Consider the following 10,213-nt stretch of genomic DNA (forward strand, 5'->3'; position numbering starts at 1 on the left):
GTAGACAACGTACCTTCTAACATTCCTTCATCTTCCACATTTTGGTTCTCTTGGGAACCTACCTCCTCCAAACCTTGACAAGAGGTCTCTTGGTTGGTTGGCTTAAACCTTACCCCCATGACTTCGATGGAAGACTCCTCTTCAGTAATGCTATCGCTACTTTCTTCTTCTGAAGTGTTATCAGTCCAATCTTCTTCCATCTCACTTTGAGATGATTCTTCATGGATCTCCTCTTGGCGTTGCTCCTTCATGTCAAAGACAACCTTCTTATGATTGTCATTCCTGCAAATTAATTTCCCACTCTCCCAATCCAGCAAAGCTCGCATTTTCATTAGCCATGGTCTTCCTAGGATAAATGGATAACCACTTTCCTTGGTCGACATAACATAAAAATCCACCGCCTTCTTAATGCCAAAGGCCTCTACAAAGAAATTTTTACAAATGCCTACACACCTAGCCTTGCTATTGTTTTCCATCTTGACTCTGATTTCAGGTGTCTCATGGATGTGCATGCCTAGTCTTTGCATGAGTCCCTCTGTCATGATGCAAATTTGTGCACCCCCATCCACTAGACCTTTCCTAACCAATCTCCCTTTGATGTAACAATCTAGCACAGGTGTAATGTCCTCATTCATTTTAGCTTGTGTAGTTTTTACAATAGGCACACTCTCTTTTACCTTTTTCCTAGTGCTAACTTCCCTTGTTAAATCCCTTCTAACTTGTTGGACATAATGCAAGAAATTGAGGCCATGAGATATCAGGACCCTTACCTCTCATGTCTTCCAACAAGTTGTACGGAGCCATACCATGTCCAAGAGGAAAGTCTTGGAGGTTAACACGACGTCGCGTCCTCTTGGTTTCCTTGGTCTCCTTTGCCTTATTTTCTCGTCCATGGTCACTTTGTGATGTAACTCCTTTCTCCTTACCTTTTTCTCGGCCACGCTTAATGCCATTTGTTTCCAGGTCAATCTCATTGGAATTTGTCACCTCTACCACATGCACATTTGGGTGTGTCAAAGGTGAAACTCCTTCCACTCCTTGTGGAGGTGGTCTTGCTCCATTTGGACTTTGTAGAAGACGTGGTTGTTGACTAGTTCCTTCACCTACATTCATCACTGGGAAGTTCAAGTTAGGTCTCCCTGGCTCCCCACGGGGCCAAGGACAATTATACATCCCATGTCAAGACTCTTCGCAATTCCAATATTGCAAGACTCTCCTAGGTCGTTGTGGATCTCGCTCTTTTGACGTCTTTGCTTGTCCCTTGGGACCTATAGTTTGTGCAAGGTGAATTGACAAGTTACTTAAGGATTCATTTAACTTCTCAATTACCTCCGCTGTTACCTCAGGAATCTCTCTAGATGTTGAGCTTGCAATTTTCCCTTAGGTCTAGGACCCTTTATTGGAACCTCTCCCCTTAGGCACTTGAGTTTTCTATACTTCTCAACAGCCCTAGTTTCAGTTGCATCAAAGGTAGCAGGTGCACCCGCCTCAACTTTTATCTTGAGTGTAAGGAAAGGGACCGGCCTATGAACCTCTCCTTTCTTTAAGGAACTCTGCACCATCACCAGGGTTAGCAACATTTCTCACTCATACAGCCCAAAGACGTAGAAATGTGGGATTCCCAACCCGCCAATACCAAGATTGGGATGGGATCCTTGACAGGTCTCTAGGTCTGATAAAAATCCGAGTCTCTAAACAAGAAAAATCCAATGAATAGACCTTTACCATTGACAATGGCTTGGGTCTATAGCCTTAGAAGAAGACCTAGTCCTGTCTCGCAGCAAAAACAAGACAACGTATAAAAAGTCCAAAACTACTATTTCGGTCCTATAACTTCCACAAATTGAGCTAAGGTATCCTCAACCAACACTTTTTTGTCCCGTAACATATGTGAGGGCACAGCCACTGGTGGACTCCTCTTCCAAGTGAAGATGTTTTCCAAACGTTTTTAGTGTGCGGGGATGGATAGTTACCTGACTAATCAGGTCCACCCGTCCATGATTGACAACCTTAGTCAATCCCCACTTACCACCCCACACTCACACATGATTCTTTTGTTATTTAATTACTACCATGTTCTTAACACAATTAAAATAATGATTCCTTTTATCCTTCATAACATGATTTTATTAAAACTGCCCTTGAAAACAATATTGAAAACATTCTTTTTGCAAACAGACATCTTTAAACTTAAGACAGGGTACTGTCAATCATACATTTTCCATAATAACCATGACCAGTACTCTTCTTGTCTCAAGATCACCTAAGGGTGAAAAAACGGCACCCATTCCTTATTCACAATCCGGAGTGGATAAACCCCCACCCAAGGTTCCGGGTGCCCATACACCAAACCAGTTGCCCATACAACCGGGCGGCTCCCCTAGGTTAAAAAACGGTATCCTAACTTATGTAGAAACATCAAGACATGACACGAAGTAGAAACTCAACGTTTATGGGGGTAACCGACTTATCCATGGCTGGAAAGCCATCATTATCATCAAAATATACCAAGGAGTCGGAGGTGTCTTGAGACAAGCTGTCTTAAGGATGATCAATCATATCTTTCCTAATTCAACCAATTTTAACCCAACAATTCTTTCCTACATTATAAACAATGCATGTTGGAAGTTACCCTCCGTTTTTGGTCAATTATTCCTTTTCTTATTCTTACTCACTCCTTACGTATGCAATGCTAACTTATAAAAGAGTTTAAACTATTTAAAGACTTAATTGAATAATAGGAAACCCACCTGGGACTCATCGGCCATCTGCTGTTGTGTTGGCGCCTGAAGACTCTCCTCCGTAGGCCTACTACTAGGCCCAGCTTCATCGTCATGCAACGTTCTTTTTAGAGCTCTGTCCTCATCATCAGATGTAGGATTGGCTCGGGTCCTTTTAGGTGCCATAACTTCTTATTCTTATAAGAAGGACGTCTAATCATTAGGTAAATTATCCAAAAGCTAAACTTATCCTTTGCATCCAATTTTACCCAAATCTAGGTTAAATTTGTAGTCTTAATTGGTAAATTCTTGACCTAGTACTTTCTTATTTGCCAAAAATAGGGATGATAAATTTTTCCACAGCTTCCCTAAGGGTTTTCTAGGCTATCCTAATTTTCTTATAATTTTCTATATCTTTTTCCTAATTTTTCCATCGAACCTTAAGCTTGGAATCTACTTATTTTGAGCTTAATATTTATTCTATTTATTTTCTCTCAAAGATTTTATTTCCTCAACTTTATATCACACGTTTACACTTACTATAGTTTTCCTAAAAACTACTGACCGCAAAGTCTATTTATTTTAATCAATCTTTAGCTAAAAATATAACTTTTGGTCAATTATAATTTTCTAAAATCACTAATCAACTATGATATAATTAGCACTAGTAGATAAGGATAATTTTTGACCTCTGTTAATTATCTTATTATTCTCCAACTTAATTAATAATTTCCATCTTCAATTTTCAGCTAAAATTAGTATAATTTAACTTAAATAAATATCTATACTATTTTTCTAACCTTGACATAATTATCACCACCATTTTATTATGTAATTTAACTCTAATAAATAGAATGTAATCATATAACATGATTTACTAATTTCCCCCTTTAAATTTTAGCTAGAATTAGTATATTTTGACTTAGATAAATATCTATACTAAGCTTCTAACCTTGACATAATTATCACAGCCTTCTCATCATGTAATCTAGCTCTGATAAATAACATGTACTCATATAGCATGATTTACTAATTTTCCTCTTTAGTTTTAAGCTAGAATTAGTATAATTTGACTTAGATAAATATCTATACTAAGTTTCTAACCTTGAAATAATTATCATGGCCTTTTTATCATGTATTCTAGCTCTGATAAATAGTATGTAATCATATCACATGATTTACTAATTTCTCTCTTTACTTAACCCTAAACAATAGTGTTTTTTTGCTAAGATAATTAGCTAACTAAATATCTGTGGTTAAGATAATTATCACGGGTTTGTTAAGTTATTATTTAACTCTGATAATTATCTCAAAGGTTTTTAGTTTAATTTACTATTTTCCCCTATTACTTTTTCATTAAAAATAGTTTTTTCCTACTGAGATAATTAGTTAAACTAATTATCTGAGATTAAGATAATTATCAAGGGTTTTCTAAGTTTTTTCTTTGATAAATATCTCAAATTATTTTGGATCCGTTTGCTATTTTCCCCTATTTATTTTTCCTAAAAAATAGTGTAATTCTGCTAAGATAATTAGTTAAACTAATTATATGAGCTTAAGATAATTATCACTGGTTGCATAGAATGTGTTTTTTTTTAATAATTATCTCAAAGCATTTTGGATCTATTTACCATTTCCCCCTTTTAATTTCCCTTATAAACAGTGTAATTATGTTGAGATACTTAGTTAAACTAATTATCTGAAGTTAAGATAATTATCATGGGTTTCATAACATGTGATTTACCTCTGATAATTATCTCAAATCATTTTAAATCAATTTGCTATTTTTCCCTATTTATTTTTTCATTAAAATAGTATAATTATGCTAAAATAATTAGTTAAATTAATTAATTGAGGTTAAAATAGTTATCACAGATTTCATAAGGTTTGATTTACCTCTGATAATTATCTCAAAGCATTTTGGATCAATTTTCTATTTTCTTCTTTTAATTTCTCCTAAAAATAGTGTAATTATGCTAAGATAATTAATTAAGCTAATTATCTCAGGTTAAGATAATTATCATAGTTTTAGTAAGATGTGATTTACCTCTGATAATTATCTCAAAGCATTTTAGATTAATTTGCTATTTTCTCCCTTTTAATTTCTCCTAAAATTAGTGTAATTTTGCTAAGATAATTAGGTAAACTAATTATCTGAGGTTAAGATAATTATCACGAGTTCCCTAAGATATGATTTACATTTGACAAATATCTCAAAGAATTTTGGATTAGTTTGATCATTTCCCCCTTTACTTTTTTCTCAAAAATAATGTAATTCTGCTTAATTAATTATGAAAATTACTCAAAAACTTACAAGATAGTTTTCCTAGCATAATGACAGTCTAACATAGCTCTGATAATTATCTCATCTTAATCTAAACTTAATTAGTATAATTATCATTAATTTATGGTTAAAATGAGTAATTTCAATCCTAATATGATATAATAATTAATTAGCTTAGTATCCCTAAGCTTAATCACAATAATAGCAGAGAATTTTGAATTAGAAGAGAATTTTAGAATATACATAGGTTTGATCTTCAATTAATTAAGAAATTTATAAATAGGTTAACTTAGTTTTACTAATTAAAAAAGGTTAGTGCTAATTACCGTTGATTAACCAACTAGAGCTTTGCTCTCTAGTGATTTCTACGTAAAGGTCTATCCAGATGAGAGAGAATGTACCAAGGCTCTGATTCTGTCTGAAATTGTGAAGCAAGGGGTCCTATTTACAAGTTTCTGGGCACTCACAGGCTGAAAAATGGCAATAACTTGCATCCCAAGCAGCCCTCTAGCTCCAAAAACGCCACCTGCTGCTAAATCTAGTATGGGAAAGTTCATCACTACCCCCACACAGTCCCCCAAATACACAGAATCGATTTTCTGCTAGTTTGTTGACTTTTAATGATTAATTTTGGAAATATCTGCAATTTCTAGAACCTTAGGATAAAAAGTCTTTAGTAGTAATAATTACTGAAAATATTCAATTTTACTTAACTAATTAAATTCATAGTCTAACCTTTCAGAGCCCGTAACTTTTTCAGATTTTATCGAAATTCGGTTCTGAAAAATTCTAACCCTAGTAAAGCTCTGGTTACGGTTCCAAAAATACTGGTATTTACCATAGTTGGATCATTCTACAGTGTTTTCTTAACAACCAAGTTAATTTGATCAGGCTTTGCACAATTTCTAAGGTTTCAGGAACTGGAAACCTTACAAGAAACTCTTGTTTATACATGTAGTAGTCATCTAAGTCTTTTTGTTTGTGAGAAACAATGTCTTGCCATAGCTTTTGAGTGTTTTGGGGATCAAAGAAGTATCTCTTGAAATGATCCATAACTTCCGTGTAATTCCCTTTAACTTCCTCAGGCAAAGAGTCAAACCAAGTGCTAGCATCTTTCCTAAGGACCACCTCAAACATTTCTACACGTTCTTGATTAGTTACTATCCTCTTGATACGGCAAGACATCTTGAAATTTGCTAAAAATAATTCTGCATCCTCTCTAGGCTCTACAAAGAAAAGAGGATCTATCCAGACATTTGGCGTTGAGCCTCTATTGAATCAGTTTCAAAGTGACAACATGTTTTTGTTTTTGTTTCTTAAAAAGATTTACACAATAATATTTTCTAAATTACAATCTATTCTACAACAAAATAAAAATATTCACATCAAATGACCTATGATAATCAATAAGAGGCAGCATGACAGGGTTTGGTGACGCAAGAATTTCTCCTACTCTTTGGTCACCAAACATGAACACCATACGTTGTTGAAAATGGATTTTTCTACTAATTGCAATGTTTATTCTAATGTGTGGAGTGAAATGGAAGGGAAAAACATCTATTCTTGGGCCATTATCCATTGTCTATGCATTACCTAATTCTTAAAACAAAACAAAAATATAGACATCCTAAGGTCGTACCTAATGAGAGGCAAAATAAAAGGATTTAATGAAGCGTTTATCTCGGCCAACCTATGTAATGGAATTTGCCTATTCAATTTGAGAGTAGCGGAATTTAATGAGAATACTTTCAAGAAATGATTTTGTGAGCATAGCGGGTAGACATAATTGAAGATAGCAACATAATCATAGCAACTAGTTAACTTGGCATAGACAATACTTTTGCAAGAGAGAGAATTTAGAGAACATGACAACAGTTGAGGACCGTATTTATGTGGAGCCGGTCCCCCCTCCAATAGGCATTTGTATTACGATTTCTCCCATAAAGAGAGACTTGCTACAATACATTCTTTGTGTTCCTTGTGACCTAGGTGAAGCAATGAAGATGGAAAGCTTCATGCATCACCATAATAGCATAACCTAAACTTGAAGAAAGCTTTAACTATACCAAGCCTCAGTCCCAAGACCTCAAACACCTTCGAAGGTGGAGAGAGCTAGCAGGGAATGAGGGTAGGGAAGAGGAAGAAGAAACATTTCATACGAGAAAGAGCTAGTTCCTCACTTATCATAACTCTTGAGCTAGCATACATAATAGCATAGTAATGAAGAAGAAGAAGATGACAAGCTCAAGCATTGAAGCATGGCTCTTGGTTGGATTTGCACTCCATAGCCAAGAGTGTTGGTGTAGGCTCTCAACCTCTACTTGCTTGGAGAGGGAGCTCTTGCACTTTGCATAGCACACAATGAAAGTGTTTGTGAGTGTGTGTGGGTGAGGATACCCCCTAAGCACCCCCCTAGCTTGCTTGGGTCGACCCCCCCTTGTAGCTCATGCTTGAAGCTCATTGGACCCCTCCAGGCCTAGCCAATCACAAGCAGGAGCCATTACAAGCAACTGGGGTAGCCTTGGGACAAGTGTCCCCCTTTCCCCTTTGAGAGAGAGGACTTGATAAATGCAAAATCAATTAATTAAATATCCTAAATTATCATTGGACCCCTTGGGTGGCCAACCAATAGCCTTCAGGCACACCATGAGGGCAACATGAGGAGGAACTTGACAAGTGTCCTTGCTGCCTCTTCAAGCTGGGGCTTCCCTTGTGTGTGTGTGTGTGTGTGTGTGTGTGTGTGTATTCTCTCTCATCTCCCCCCCCCCCCCCCCCCCCCCCCCTTGTAGGCTCGCCCCCCTCCTTGTAGGGATCTTTTTGACTTTAGGAGCTCAAGCACCTTAGTCATCAAGCATGACAAAGCACTTGGACTAAGGGGTATTCCCACAAGCATCTCAGGCAAGCATGTCAAGGCACCTCAAGCACCTTAATCAAGCGGTAAGTCAAGCACCTCAAGAATGGAGTAATTCAAGCACCTCAAGCAGGACAAACACCTCAAGCAGGTCAAGCACCTCGAACTTGGGCCGGGTTCCCACCTCAAGCTCAGCCCTAGCTTACCTAAGGTCAAAGGACTTTTTCACACATTATTGGAGGTCTTCAATGAAGCTAACCCTAAGGTCTTATGCTCCATTGGTTAGCCTTGCTCTTGATAGACCATCTCCCATTTGGGCCCCTTTACTATTGGCCCCGTGTTGAGATAGATCTATAAGCACATATCTATATCTTAACACTTGTTCCCGTTTATTCTCCCACATTAAGTGATCAATTTAATATGAGAAAATCATTTGGGTTGGTTAGATATTAGATTTTACGACAACCTAAGAGGACCTAAAATTCTATGAATTACACGTTGAAATTGCAACTTAGAACTAACAATTATGTGTACCTTTTGCCTTGCAATGGGAATAAAAGGATCATACAAATTATCGTGATTCATACAAACTACTTGACTATGCTAAAGGTTGATCCTACACAAAAAATACACAAGCCCTCCTTCATGGGGGCACCAAAATTGAGGCGGTCCGGTGCCGGAAACAAGAGAGGAGACCTCTAAACACCCCTCAAGGCTCCTGTGCTGCTCAATTGGGGCTGGGGAAACCACAACCACAACACAACAACAAACCCACAGCCAAACCCAAACAAGATAGGGGCACCACCTAGTTATGGTATGAGAACTAGGATGCAAGAAAGATTTTGTCACAACCAAGAAGATGCACCACAAAACACACACAAGCAACCTCACACCAAGACACACCCAAAATAGACTAGAGAGAGCTAGAGCAAAGGGAAGAGAGAGAGGAATGGATCTTGCATATTACCTTATTTGCGACTTGCAAATGGAGATGGTTCGTTATGATGCTATCATAGATCTTGCACAAAACTAACTCAATGCTTAGTGCATGCTAAACATTGCCAACACATTCACACTGTCTTAGGGTGTGGGAGACCTCTCACCACAATACCCTCTTACAATGGACACAAAATTGGCAATGAAAACACACTAGAACACTTTCTAAAACAAGATCAAACGATGGAAACTCAAAAATACACAAGTCACCTTGAATTTACCAAACCGTATTACACAAGTAGAAGGACGAAGATTTGAACGTCGAATCAAGCCTTTGATGCACCAAACCTCAATTTATTGATGATGGAGGACCATAGACAATAGTGATTTTGAGATTTTGAACTCACAGTCTCTCACTTATAATGTGTAGTTTGAAAGCTTCTCTCACACCAAAAGTGAAGCTCACAAAGTGGTTGCTACGCCTAAGTCTCTCCTCATGCATAGAGTGTTGGGGTGCTATGTGAGACATTGGAGGTTGTTTTACAAGAAGGAGAGGGGTCTATTTATAGGTTGGAGACCCCTCACTAAGATTATTGAAAATCCTAATTTACAAGCTAAAAAATCAAGATTATGATTTTTTTAATATCAAAACATTGCGGTCCTTCTTTGTCTGCTTGAGTCATGGATGTGGGCTCAAAAGAGAGCATTATTGATGGTAGATAAGGTGAAAGTAGAGTTTTAAGGAAGGGGAGAGAGAGAGAGAGAGAGAGAGAGAGAGAGAGAGAGAGAGAGAGAGAGAGAGAGAGAGTTACTATGCACATGTTGTTGGGGTATAAAGCCCAATGTGGTCGCCCAGGTAAGTGGGTGGGCTGCCAGGTATGTACACATATTCTTTTGTAAAAACCTAATAAGAACTCACTATGCTCTATACATTACAACAGAGCGAGTTCACCATATCGTCGTGATCTTCTTCTCGCACTCTCCCTCGCGTCGCACTTCCGCTCGTACTCCTTCAACTGGTATCAGAGCTCAGATCGAGGCTCGATCGAGGCTCGGGGCAGCATTTGCAGGTATCCAGAGTCACCTGCTTAGATTGGAGTGAGATTCGACAAGCGAAGACACGCCCCCAAATCTTGGCCATCACGGCCACCGTTCGGCTTCGACAGAGTTCTGTGCAGGCCATTTTCGACTACGTGGTCTCGGCGGGTGCAGATCCGACTCTGCAAATTCGGGGTTTCGGCCTACGACTGTAGGTGCGGAGGATATCGGCACTCCCAGAGTGCTGATTTGTGGTTGTCTACACATCGAAGGACGGCTCACAATTCTTGGAGGCGTGTCACATACGACACGGGTGCATCTACACATAGATTGTAGGCGACATCCATACTAGTTCATCAAGTAGCTTGTGTTTGTTGCTTGATA

Source organism: Adiantum capillus-veneris, chromosome 23 (assembly GCF_014529385.1).
Source record: "Adiantum capillus-veneris isolate H3 chromosome 23, ASM1452938v2, whole genome shotgun sequence".
NCBI lineage: Eukaryota > Viridiplantae > Streptophyta > Polypodiopsida > Polypodiales > Pteridaceae > Adiantum > Adiantum capillus-veneris.